The 11,799-nt window shown below is 38.1% G+C and overlaps 1 long non-coding RNA gene across 1 annotated transcript; it reads right to left on the minus strand.

Moving 5' to 3' along the window:
* Positions 1–1,871: 1,871 nt before the first annotated feature.
* Positions 1,872–11,275, minus strand: LOC148214271 (uncharacterized). Its single transcript, XR_015798510.1, has 3 exons — positions 10,899–11,275; positions 9,041–9,303; positions 1,872–6,369 (listed from the first exon to the last, which is right to left on the minus strand). It is a non-coding gene; the product is annotated as an uncharacterized LOC148214271 (long non-coding RNA).
* Between the last annotated feature and the right edge of the window lie 524 nt (positions 11,276–11,799).

Below are 11,799 nucleotides of genomic sequence, written 5' to 3' on the forward strand. Positions count from 1 at the left end.
GTATCCTCATGCAGAGCTGAAAAACAATTCGTATTGCTTTCGCATAAGTGATATAATACCTAAATGTGTTTTACCAGATTGTGTGTGTGTTTGCACATAAGTCTGTATGTGAGGAAGAAAGTGCTATTTTTATATACTATAAAAAGTCTATTGAAAAACAACCCATGCTAATCAAGTGTTCTATTAAAGTAACAACCGCCCACAAGAGGGGCTGTGTAAGAACATTATTCAGACGAGCACAAATGCACTGCAGCAACCCGGAACACCAGAAAAAGGAAACAGACTGCCTATACAACATATTCCAACAAAATGGATACCCACACAACTTTAGCAAAAAGTGCCTGACCACTCAACTCACTACAGCACAACCAACACAAGCTATGAAAAGCATAACACTGCCATACATCAAAAACATCTCAGAAACAACCAACAGACTATTACAACCACACAGCATCACCATAGCACACAAAGCAACTAAAGCCCTCCAAAACATCTTAAGTAAACCAAAAGACCCAGTATCCTGAGAAGAAAAAAACAGGAGTCATCTACAACATACAGTGTATGGACAGTAACAGCCACTATGTAGGACAGACAGGCAGAAGACTAGCAGAGCACATCCATGAACACCAACTAGCAGTCAGAAGACACAATGAAAACTCCTTAATCTCACAACACACGGACAGACTCAACCATAGTTTCAACTGGGAAACTGAGCATTCTAGACCAAGCTAAATCAAAAATGCTAGGGAATTCCTGGAAGCTTGGCATTCAGACAAATCAGCCTTCAATAGACACAGAGACATAAAGTACATTTATACATCATTCAAAAGAGACAATAAAAAAACTAAGAAGGAAACAAAAAGATCAGAACACATACTTTCCAGCAGCCAACACCCAGATAAGCAGGGATTAACATTAGACAAACAATCAAGCAGAAAACAGTACCCCTGTTAAGGAACTACCAAGGAGAAAACCACACCCCCACCAACACTGGTGGGGCAAGCTACTGTATATAAACAGAGAGCAAATCTCACACTCATCTACACTGATGATGTTACCTAGTTGGGTAATGAAATGTCTGCAAGCAAACAACCAAGCTCAGAGAGCACCATGGACTCTATAGTATTTTTTTTATTTATTTCAACAAGCCACTTGTGAAATAATTTTAAAGAGTAGATCCATCTTTGCATGGAACCCTGCCTTCCATTGCATATTACTTTTCTGAATAACTTTCTAAATATTTTAGTTTCATTTTCATTCCACTAGAACAATTATAGTTTGGGACATAATGCTTCGGAATAACCTATGTATTTTTACCTACTGCCTTCACTAGAGCTTTCTTCTAGAATAACTTGTTTACATTTTTGATCTCACAACTCACAAGTAATTGCAACGAATATTCTCCTCCTCCTGTTTCCTCTTTTTTCCTCCATCCCCTTCCCTTCTCCTTCCCTCTCCCCCGCTTCTTTTTGTCTTTCTCTTCTCCCTTTCATCCCCCTCCTTCTCCAAAATGTGTTATCTCACAATTTCATTGTCATTTATATTTGAAATTTATAATGACCGTATATTATCCTCCGGTCATTTATTTTCATATTTTTCCCATCCTGACAATTAAAACTTACAATTTAGTAGAACCTTTTTGAGATGTCTGGGACTTTGTCTAAAACTTTAAGGGGCCTTAAGTTTTCAGGTAATGAACCTTTATTTTAAAGTTTGGCTACCTGCCCCCTTCCCTGCAAAGCCCTTTAGGCCCTGGGGCCTCCTCCTCACTTGCCACCAATTTTAATAGCAGAGTTTACCCCTGAAATCCAAAGCAAAACTTCAGAGATAATTTGAAATGTATTTATTTACCTTTCAAATGACACCTTTTTCTTATATGTCTAGTTTCTTAGAAATATAGATGATTTCTAATAGTTCAACTTTTAAGAAAAAAATTAATAAGGGTTGGTTAAAATTTTCCCATTATACAAATACAATACAATACAATACAAATACAAATACAATAATGACCAAGTATAAAATATATACAGTACAAGGAATCTGTCTTCGGTGACGAACAGCAAGATCAATGGTGCATTTGGATAACAACAGAAAATTAATAAACAGTAACAATAACACTGCCCAGTAAAATAACTTTTCCAAAAGAAGAAGCCACTGTCCAGTCCAAATCATATAGTATTTAACAGAGCAATGGCACAAGGGAAAAAACTATTCCGATGTCTAGATGTTTTAACATATGGAGCTCTATATGGAAGGAAGAAGTTGAAAAAGATTCCTATAATTCAGGAGTGGAACATTATCATTAATTTTCAGCTTACCATATTAGTGCTACATTTTTACATGACATTCATAGACTACTAGTTTTTAAATTCATAGGGCTACAATTATTGCTGCTTGTAAAAATGGATACATTCTTCAAATGTATATCCATAGTATATTATGACTATGATTATTTCACTCTATACCTGATATTTGTGCTTAAAGGATAAATGGTATTTATCAGCTTTATCATTACCTTACCTATATATGGTGGATGGGTAGCTAAGAACTGTTACACATTATTAGAAGGACAAATCTATACCTTGCAGCAATATGTTTAGATATATACAGTATTCTTTTTAAATGGTTGAAGAAGTTTTTCTGGAACAATTCAGTCACATTTCTGAGAGGTTTTGTTTATGATTATAAAGTTCAATTCAGATAGATGATAGGATGGATGGATGGATGGATGGATGGATGGATGGATGGATGGATAGAGATAGATAGATAGATAGATAGATAGATAGATAGATAGATAGATAGATAGATAGATAGATAGAATTTGTAGGTAATAGTTGGTTAATTTGGACCATATGATCCAGAAGCATTTTAGAAAACTGAATGGTTTTTCTTCTGTCTGCTATTTATTTTGCTTCATTTTCATTCAGCAAAGAAAGCAAAGCATATATACAGTATAAGGCAAAGGTGACAAAACTATAAGTGGGAGTGTTTGATGCTTTCTACTAGCATCAAGGGCAGTGTAGTAATTAAGGGGATGGACTAGAATCAGGGAGATCCAGATTTAAGTCCATCCTCAGGCATGGAGGTCACTGGGTCACTTGGAACCAATTACTCTTCTCTCTCGGGGCAACCTACTTCACCAGATTATTGTATGGAAAAAATAGAGGAGAGAATACTATGAACTTCCCCTTGCACTCATAAAGGAAAGGTGCAATAGAAGTCCAGAGAATAGATGGCTGAGATCCTATGAACTGAACATAGCAGAGAATACTCTGACCTTCTTCAAGCAAAAATTGTGCTGTCATACTGAGTATCAAACTGCACTGAACTTTCCTACTATCCATCTCCTCCATAGGATTCCTTTTTTCCAAGTTTCTTGTTCCAATTTGTAGAAGTTGAAATTACTGCTTATTTTCTTCTCCCACTAACTGCTAATCCATGCACAGAGATTTGAGCAGGCATGGATTTTATAGCTCATTAATGCAGTGCAGAATCTTTGCACTGCAACACTTCTCTGTTTTAAAAGAGCTGAGTTACATTCATTCAGCTTCTTTCAAAGACGGCTTCATCTGCAGCTTGCACAGGGGCATTTCAAGGAACATGGACCCAACTGATTGATGTGTAACTCACTTGTAGGCTGACTGGCATAAAACTGCTTTCTAGAAAGTCATTTTAAACCAGTTTAAAATAACGATACCTCAATTATGCTAATCTAAGTTTGATAAACAAGAATCTATACAGGCTTCATTAAGCACCTTTGAATTACAAAGAGTTCATAGCAATTGAAGGGCTAAAATAGAAAGCTATTCAACATATTGATGACTCTGTGTGTGCATGTGTGTGTGTGTGTGTGTATGAGAGAGAGAGAGAGAGAGATAGAGAGAGAGACCCAGTAACTGGTTCTTCAATTTATTTCTTGTGCATTGTTGTTCAGAAGATAGGTGTGTATTTAGTGACTGCATTTGCACTACGCTGAATTGATTTTCTCCATTTGCACAGTAAACTAACCAAAAGCATGGGTTCGTACAACACCTAATTCTCAAAAATCCTCCTCCCCCCAAAAAAAGACAAAAATGCCTAACCAAAGTTAACACTAACCAAGTTTACCACATTGTGCAATGCAGCCACTTGTTTTGTAACTTACCTGCTGTTTCAACCAAGGGTGCCTGCAGGGATAAGTGTCAAACAAGTACATATGGCAGCCATGACCACACAACTGAAGCCTTGTCCCCTTTCTATATTTGTCACTCATAAAAAGGGGGTTCAGGACATTGATCATGCAGTCATGGTTGACATCTTGACTTTTTTAAAACACCATCTTCCTGTGTGTGCCCCTGATGTGAACAGAGCTGGTATGTCAGCTTATGAGCAGGCCTCCCTGCACAAGCAATGTAACATTGAAACCATGATATTTCACCATCCAGTTCTTTCCCTCTTCCTTCCTTCCTTCCTTCCTTCCTTCCTTCCTTCCTTCCTTCCTTCCTTCCTTCCTTCCATTCATTCATTCATTCATTCATTCATTCATTCATTCATTCATTTCAGTTGATGGACCTTGACATGAAATTAAGCCTGGTGCACTGCATGTAAATCAGGCAGGCAAGATGGTATGCAGGGAAATTAGAGGACTGGTACGCAGCACTCTTGATGCCTGTCAGTTTCCCTGCCTGACTTACCCTCTCCTATTCCATGTAAACAAAATCTAAATGGATTGTGATGAAGTTTTTATCAGGCTTTTCCACTTCACTTGAAGGATTCAGGCTAGATTATGAATTACAGCAGACAGGGAAAATACAGGAGGAAATACCTTAAGGGCATCTCCCAGCAGCTGCCAGCTGAGACCACTGGCTCATTTTGCCCAAGGTTAGGGTTGGCTCTGTCTAATATAACTTCCAGTCATAGTTGGCATCAGACTTAGCATCCTTGCACAGATCAGTATTGCATGTGAAGATCAACTTCTATTCCTATCAGCCTTTGTCTGTTGTGTCCCTGGGCCTTTGCAGTGGGTGGGTGTCTTTCAAATCTATCTCTCATTTCAGACTTTTCACAAAATTCTGGAAGGACTAAACTTGAATCAGTCCAGCACCCATCAGTTTAACAGGTGCCCCACACTGTCAAGCTCCCCTAAGACTATGAGTTGGCCCAGTCTTTAATATTTCACAGAAGAATACAGTAGAACCCAGGGGCATCCACAGGATGGGTCAAAAAAGTCAAGATGGTGGGTGGCTATGATGGCACAATTGAAGTCCTGTTCCTTGTTTACATGCAAAATGTCCTAGTAAAATCCTTGATTACTTGTAACACTGGAACACTCATACCAAAATTTAGTCGTTGGCTCTTCAGTAGTAGATGAAGAAAACAGAAAAAATCACCCAAACCCAACCAATGAATCAAACAAAATCTCTTCCATGACTTTATCTATGTTCTCCATAGATATACCGTTTGCAAATAAAAAGAAGTCAGTGGAAAGTCTTGGGCTCAGCTCTTTCGAATCTTCTCTTCAGCAGCAAAACTGGATTCATGTCGTGAAAAATGAATCATAACAAGGTGGGCGTTTCCAGCATGCCTTAGGAACTGATGTGCCCGGTTTCACTGAGTGCATTGCAATAGACCAGCCATCTATAATAAAGACTCTGGAGGGCATATTTTATTATCTTTGGGACGGCTCAGTCTTAACAGAAATAATTATCCAAGTTAATGAGATAATTGTATGTAAATTCTGAATAAAAAATTCTCTCAAATTATAGTTTGGCATAACCAGCTGTTGCTATCTTGCCCCAAAGAACACGTAAGGGACAGAATCTCTCAACACAGAATGTTATCGTTCTCTTTTTCAACTGAGCAGGTTGAATGAACATAATGGAGGGTATGTCAGCTTTCAGGTTCTACTGAAATCTTCAGCAAGCAGGTTGGAAGGGTTGTTGATTCTCATCTGTGGCGTGAGCCTGACCATGGCAATTATTTTTTGTCTATTGGTTTCTTTATTTATTTTACTAATTTTACTCACTGTTTACTTTTGACTAAGTTAAATAAATAATTCTTTATTAGGGCAGGTCGTACAGTGGCAAAACAACCAGACCCATGCTGTAATATTTCCTATATCATCACCAGAAGTGAGTTCTCCTTAGCTTTCAGTGCAGTAAATCAGAAGTTTCAGGCAGGTATACCAACATAGTCTGAAATATGCGGTTGAGGAAATTGCATCTGCTTGGGTCAATCTCTACATGTTTGTTTAAAATTAAAGTCTAAGCTTTTTAATATTCCTTAAAGTCTCTCCCTAGTCGTTTCTCTTTTCTGCAGGAGTGTACTGTTGTCGACTAATCTTCTTCCTATGCATGAGATCTTGGAGAGCTGATCATAACTCTTCCCCATCTAAAAAAAAAAAAAAAGACTTATTTGTAGCTTTTTCAGATGTTGAATTCAAATGAATTTCAGTAAGTGGTGCCACTAAGGACCATATACATTTTCTGGAATATTCTGAGAGAATTGGAGAGAATGCAATAGCATTCTACAGAGGTACTAATGGCTGTGCATAATTGGAATAGAGCATTCCAATTATGAGACATGAGGTGTTCAAGGTGTACATGTTGGCTCTGAATGCCAGAAATTTATCTTGCATTCTTGCTGAATACAGAGTGTGAGATGAAGGAAGAACCTGCCACATATAAAATACCTTTTTGCAGAAATCAGGTCAGTGCAGTGGTGTTTTTACCATGTTACACCAAGCTGAACTGCAATGGCTGAGAGTTCATGTCCATACCCAGTTCAAGATGTTGGGGCTCAAAGTGCCGATATCAACCATTAGACTTGTAGATGGCTTAGAACCTGGTTACTTTAAGGGCCCCCTTCCTTGAGTTATACATTCTCCATTCTTGAGCAGATATGCACACACCCATAAGGCCTACAGACATTTCAGTAGCTATATCTCTCTATGAAATATTCTGCCAAAAAAGAAATCTGGCAAGGCCTGCGTTGTTTTCAATAATGCATCAAAATATGATTCTTCAAAAAGGCACTGGGTGAAAAGTTAATAGCCTGGTTCCTTCCAAAAAGAAATTATTATTGTTTGTTCCTTTTTAAAAAGGTTGTTTTAAACCTTTATTGCACTTTGTATTTCGAGAGTTGCTTGAAATATTTTTTTGTTTTGTATGTCACCTTAAGTTCCCTTTCAGAGAAATGGGTGGGACAGAAGCTTTTCCAGTAAATAAATTATTACAAGGAATGATCAACATGTTGACATCTGGGCTAGCCAGTGCAATCGTGATACACATCCACCTATTTTTTATAACCTGCCTTAGAGGATTCCTTCAGAGCCAACATATAGCTCCACTAAGACCACTTTAGATTTATTTTTATTTATTGATAACATTTTTATACCACCCTACTTCTGACAACTCAAAGCAGTATTGGTGATGAGGGATACTGTTGCTTCCTAGAATGCTGAAATCAGCTCTTCAAAGAAAGCCATATAATTAATTGTCATCCCCATTTTGTAGCAACCGTTTCAGTAGAAATAGTATTTAACCTTAATTACTTCAGGCGATCATTATCTGTATCTTTTTTTGTTTTATGCACTGTTTCTTTAAAAATGCATTCCTTGATTTCAGGGAGGCGAATTTCCAAGAAATTTTAAGATGTAAGAAATTGAGGTATAAAACTTGGTTCAGAGATCCTGCGGTCTGCTTTTGAAATAATTAAAGATGAATCCCGAAGCACCGCTTTTAATGTTAAATTCTGCATGAAAGTCCTGAAACCCTACCTTTAAAAAAAATGCATGATTTCACGTATGTAGCTTCCTCTCGCCTTTCATCTTGGGGACACACAGTTGGCTGAATTTAGGATAAAACAAATCCAGCTGTAAATAATAAGCTGTTTGTTGAATAGCCATCTGAGCCCCCCACAATAAACGGTGTCCTAAGAAAACATGTGTTTTGAGAATCAATTCAGGAGATAGCTGTTCTCCATTTCAAACGTTTCTTTGAAATAAAGAATGCAGAAGTAGTACTGATATCCATTTCAGGATTTCCAGTGGATCTTCCTATGTTACGTGGGTTGCGTTCTGAATGCAGAAAAGCAGAATTCTTAAAACATCAGATCTGCCTTCTTTTCAAACTGAGCAGCAGCAAGCTAAGGAGGAAAAAATTAGCCTCAAATTAGCATTTGATGATCTCAGCCCAGCCTTCTCTAATCCCTCCAACAAAGACTTAAACAGAATGTTGGGCAAAAGTGGACCCAAATTCCAGTGTTTTTAAAAATCATTGTTAATGACATTTTAAAAGCGAGATAAAACTTTTCTTTTCTTTTTCCTTGCAGCTTATAAAGTGTTCGGGCATCTGCTCTGAAGAGATAAATGTTTTAGCATTTCTGCCCCTACATAACAACTGTCTTTTAATGATTGTGGGCAAAAATAGTAGCAGTGGGGGCCTTCCCCCCTTCCCCCCAAAGTAAGATCAGAAGCCTCTTTGTTTAATGCTTTGGCTTACTTTATAGTCTTTGGGGCAGATGCCTCTTAGAACCAATACGTTTAGGGAGAGGAAGGGAGTGGGGAGAGAGTTAAGACACAGGAAACAAGCATTGAATGGCTGCCAATAAAAATGATCACAAATCAGGGCTTCTGATGTCATAACCCCAGGGGTCAAAGGTCAGGGGAGGAATAAATGGTTCTGAAAGGGACAGCCTGTCTGTTGCATTGAGCTGTTGTCGGGAGGCGGGCCCACTGGCCATGAGTAAATGAAGAACACAAAGAAGCCCAATGTGCCTCATTAGCAGCGAAGGCGTGGGTGAAGAGAAGTGTTTGATTAGGCTTTCATGTCCCACTGTGTTCCTGTGTGATGTCAATGGAATAATGACCATGATCTAATGGTCGCCTCTTTTACATGCAGAAGCTCTGCTGAATAGAGCCTCTCTTTTATTGCATTCATCTCTAGGTTGGCTAAACTGTAGGGAGCCACGCTGGATGGTAGCCTGTGAGACTGACGGCCGGTCAGCTCCAACAGTTTGCATTCACCGGGAACAGAAAGAGGAGACCAAGTAATTTACTCACCCCCATCTTTCACCCGAGGAGCGGCAGATTGAAGGTCACATTCAATTTGACAGGGCTTGAGTCACTTTCTATGCCTCACACCCGAGTTAGACAGATGCAAGGTACATTCGGGGAGGTGCTCACATTTAATTGGGATGCACTTGATTGGACCTGTGCGGAGCGAGCATTTCTCCGGAGCGTGCTGCCAAGCAGACGATGTCCAAAACTGAGATTTTTTTTCCCTCCTTAATAATCCGGGATGCTGGGCTATTTCATCGGGCATGCTAAACAAGAAATAAGGACTTTATGAAGATTTATCTAATTATAGATACATTTGTCTATGGATTTAGAGATATCTATCAATTTGTCTACCAATTCTTCTTATTATAGATACAGTTACAATTTATATTTACAGAGGAGAGTAAGATGGATTAGTCCACTTGTCATAAACGGAAGAATTACATGTGAGAATGCACATCTGTGGTGTGTGAGAGAGAGTTTTCCAGAGATTTATGACAAGTCTGCAATCAAAAATTTCAGATTTAGCCGGTTAAATCAAGGTTTTAAAATCTCTTTATGTGATGCAACCCAGCTGCAAGATTAAAATCAGTCCACAAACTATGAGGTACCTGATTTTAATATTGAAGCAGTTGGTTGAATTATTAGAACCTTTAATATGGCAAAAATATGTTGTAAAAAAATCTACATCTCACAACTTTTCTATCAAGAAAGATTAATACAGTTCAAGTTATAAGAAATTAGAAGTGTGACTTGTTCTGTTTCATTATGTGTACTTCTTTTCCATGAATGAAGCACTATTTGTAACAGAATGTAGTCTTTTGCAAACATATTCTTAACATCTGCATATCTTAGTCACAATCTTCACTGAGATCGCTAAGTGTTATAAGAAAGTTGTATGGAAATTAACAGTCATTTGAGTAGTATTGGAGGAGGAGAAGGACTAATAATAGTAATCTTTCTGAAGTAGGCTGGAATGTAGACTTCATCTGAACCAGGGTTGCACCCATTACATTAAATTTAATGCTAAATTAAAATAATTACCCCTTCTATAGATATTCTGGATTCTCCTTTTTTGTTGTTGCTTCTCTTGGGAAGCTGAAGTATTCAACTCTGTCTGTGGGGCATACTTAAAAATTATATGAGGTAAATTACAGAGTACGGGTTTATAAAAGTGCTTGTGTAATAAAATAAAATAAAACCCTCCACAGTTTCTTCCAGTTCTGGACTCACAGAAAGTAAAACATGCATTATCTCTGTGTTTATTCTGAATGTTTACATATCCTAGTCCACTGGTTTCCACAATATATAAAATTTTGATACATCCATTCTAGGAAGATGGTTTCTGAAAGATGCTGGCAAACTACAGAAGTTTCATAAATTAAGTCAGTTTGGTACATCAAAGATGGAAAACCTGTGGTTCTCCTGATCATATTGGATTCCAAATGCCATTGTCCCCAGCCAGCACGGCTAATGGAAGCTGTAGTTCAGCACCCATATGGTATGTTGGATTATGGAGACCCTAGTTCATTTTGCAACTCATATGCAAAGCTCACTGAATGACTCCAGGCCAGCAACTCACCTCTATACAACCAAACTGTCTAATAATTGGAAATATATTGACAAATATTCTCTGGATATTCCTTATATAATCAATGAATTGTGTGTACAGATACACATTTTAAATATTTGAAGATCAAAAAGAAATAAAGCTGTCTCTCTTTCTCTCCTCCAATATCTTAGTCTTAAGCTTCTCTTTATGAATACTTTAATAATGATAAATACATAAAGTTGTGCTCAAGTCATCCCTTAATGACTCCATCCATGAAGTTTTCTTGGCAGTGTTACAAAAATAGTTTACCTTTGCTTTCTTCCAGGATGTTTTTTCCACTGTCCAGTCTAGCCAATATCCCCCATCCAAGAACTAACCAAAGCCTGCTTAGCTTCTGAGATCAGCCAAGGTCAGTTAGGTGTTGTCACCTGCTAAGTCAATTAAATGACAATGCAATAATATTTTTTAAAACACATACATCCCACAAGGAATCTACACACCATCAGTAGAAATATTTCAGATAACAAATTCAGGATTGATCGCTGCAGCCAAGTTCTTCTTCCCAAAACAGAGGATATGTTTGTATCTTGTTTCCTTACAACCCCAAATATGAGGCATAGATTATCTCTCTCCATTCCCTTCTTTCTCTATTCTCTCCAGACTTATTAACTTCATCTCCTTTGCTTCAGAACCAACTGAACAGACTAACTGGCTTTTCACTTAGAGGACTTATCACTTCCCACAGAATCTCACATGACAAGCAAGCCCCCAGAAAAGAGTTTGCAATGGGATATCATGGTTTGTTTACATCAGCCATCCAAAGGTCACTTTAACTCAATGCTCTGTTGATCCTCAAGTTGTTGTGGCCATGTGGAATCCCATCTCACCCCCCTTGCCTGCAATCTTTTGAGAAGACATCACAGCCTGGCTTTCCTCGAGGCTACATCTCATTCTTTTGAAATAAAGGCTAGATTGTGGATCATTCTGGAAGGTCAAATGTAGGTCACCATCAAAGCTCCACAGAGGTCCTATAAATTTGTTTTCCTGCTATGCTGAGCCCAGATGATGTTTGCAACATGAAATTAAATGTCACCCTGTTTTTGTAACCTGCATTAAAAGGATATAAGGAACATTAACACCAGTTGGGTATATGTTTGTGGCCACTGGATTCAACCTATGAAATTTTAGCCCGTGTCCCAAGTTAACAGAT

Source organism: Python bivittatus, unplaced genomic scaffold, assembly GCF_059951505.1.
Source record: "Python bivittatus isolate LINGU-HERP-01145 unplaced genomic scaffold, Pbiv_v1 ctg000700_np1212, whole genome shotgun sequence".
Taxonomy (NCBI): domain Eukaryota; kingdom Metazoa; phylum Chordata; class Lepidosauria; order Squamata; family Pythonidae; genus Python; species Python bivittatus.